Source organism: Theropithecus gelada, chromosome 2, assembly GCF_003255815.1.
Source record: "Theropithecus gelada isolate Dixy chromosome 2, Tgel_1.0, whole genome shotgun sequence".
Lineage (NCBI taxonomy): Eukaryota > Metazoa > Chordata > Mammalia > Primates > Cercopithecidae > Theropithecus > Theropithecus gelada.
Genome location: NC_037669.1, coordinates 40,207,780 through 40,210,061, shown reverse-complemented (window position 1 = coordinate 40,210,061; position 2,282 = coordinate 40,207,780). Strand labels below are relative to the sequence as shown.

General features: G+C 57.1%; 1 pseudogene across 1 annotated transcript; it reads right to left on the bottom strand.

Annotated features, from left to right (window-relative positions):
* Positions 1-1,359, bottom strand: LOC112618693 (annotated as a pseudogene). Its single transcript, XR_003118113.1, has one exon. The product of XR_003118113.1 is annotated as a prostate tumor-overexpressed gene 1 protein pseudogene (transcript).
* Positions 1,360-2,282: the final 923 nt, after the last annotated feature.

Genomic DNA, 2,282 nt, shown 5'->3' with positions numbered 1-2,282 from the left:
TTGGTTTTTAAAAGGCTTTACTGGGGAAACGTACAGTGGTGAAGACCGTCCTTGGAGGCCCCAGGACGCCATCCTCCATGTTGCTGGGCAGTCGAAGTTCCCCGGGGCCCCTGCTCAGAAGCGTGTCACCAGTCTCTGCGGGGGCCTAGTCTGTGACTCCTGAAGGGGCCCATCCAGGGTAGCCACTACCCCCCATTCCTTGCTGCTGCTGCTCCTGTTCCAGGTTCCACTACAGGACCTGCACTGGTTGGCAATGACTTGCAGTATGCCATTGAGGAAGTTGCCCTGGGGGATGAGGCCGATGAAGATTTTCTTCTCAGAGGAGTACAGGAGCATGAGCACACGGATCTCGCACGACGCTTTGTAGGAAAAGTGCACTCACCCGGCGAAGCCATTGTCCATGATCCGGCACAGGCTCTTCAGCGTCTCCAGGTCCTTGGTGAAGTGGAAGTGCACCAGGCGCTAGTTCTGCAACAGCAGCACCAGGGTGGTCAGCAGCTGCTGAGGAATGAGCTGCATGTACAGCTTCCTCGGCCACTGCTCGGTCCCCAGGATCTCCCCTGGTTCACGTAGACGTGGGACCGCAGCCACCTCTTGGACCGACTGTTGGGATCAGGCCTGGGTTCCTGCCACTCCATGACGCCGCTCCACGCCAGGAACTTGTTGTTGACTGGGCCTGAGTTGACACCACCAGGTCCCACTGCCTGCTTGTGGGTAGTGATGACCTGCCGGATGGCGCTGACGAAGCCGCTCTGGTCGTAGGGGATGAAGCCCATGAAGATCTTCGTCCTGGAAGAGTACAGGAACATGAGCACGCACATCTTGCAGGGGGAGATGTGGGGAAACGACATGCAGCCCGCGAAGCCGTTGCTTATGATGCGGCAGAGCCTGTTGAGCAAGCAACAGGGGTCTCAGCGTGGCCATCAGCTGCTGCGGGATCAGCTGCATGATCAGCTTCAGCTGCCACTGGTTGGTCTCCAGGTTCACATAGGCTTGGCAGAGCAGGGCGCGCTTCAACTTTACAGTGGAGTCGGAGTAGAGTCTGCGCTTCTCCTGTCACTCGAGGACGCCGCTCCAGGCCAGCAGCTTGTTGCTGAGCCGGTGCTCACTCACGGTCAGACCCCTGAGGGTGAGCCCAGGTGAGGAGGGACCGGTGGCACCCAGCGCCCCGAAGACCCGAGCACTTTTCATGGGAGGGGCCGAGCAGGCCCGGAGCTGCAGAGGCTGCGGGCCTCGGGGGCTGGCCGGCTAGGAGCGCTAGCGGACAGCGCGCACTGCGAGGGGCCGCGCGGGGCAGCCGTGACCCCCTAGGGGGCCCCTGGCTCCAGAGCGGTACGGGGCCCGGCGCGGACTGACCATGGCCGGCGCGGGCGAGGGGCGAGCGGGCGGGGAGCTGCCGCGGGCCACACAGGGGGCTGCGGGCTCCATCGACTGAGGGGCGCGGGCTCGCGGCTTCGGGGCAGACGGGCTGAGCTGTACCAAGCGCGGGAGACGCGCCGCCGGAGAGCGGTAGCCGCGACCCAACCACTGCAACTTTTACTGAATTATAATGTTATTTTAAATGGTCAAGGCCTAGAAAAAAAAAAGGGACTTTCCTCGGTTCATTTCATAGTTTAATATTAATATAGTTAACATAGTTCATCTAATCTGCCAATGATTATAAAATTCACATTATGTACCATTACACTTCTTAGCACTTAGAATATTTATTTTTAAGTTTACCGAAAGCACTGCTTTGGGCTTTTTTTGAGACAGAGTCGCGCTCTGTCGCCCAGGCTGGAGTGCAGTGGCGCAATCTCCGCTCACTGCAAGCTCCACCTCCCGGGTTCACGCCATTCTCCTGCCTCAGCCTCCCGAGTAGCTGGGACTACAGGCACCCGCCACCACGCCCTGCTAATTTTTTGTATTTTTAGTGGAGACGGGATTTCACCGTGTTAGACAGGATGGTCTCGATCTCCTGACCTCATGATCCGCCTGCCTGGGATTACAGGCGTGAGCCACCGCGCCCGGCCTGCTTCGGGCTTATTTTAAGAGATTTTTGAACATCGATCATTCCTCAGCATTTTTTATTTTTTTATTTTTTTGAAACAGTCTCACTCCCGTCATCCAGGCTGGAGTGCAGTGGCATGTTCTCGGCTTACTGCAACCTGTGCCTCCCAGTTCAAGCAATTCTCTTGCCTCAGCTGGGATTACAGGAATGTGCCACCACGTCTGGCTAATTTTTTTTTTTTTTTTTTTTTTGTATTTTAAGCAGAGACGGGGTTTCATCATGTTGGCCAGGC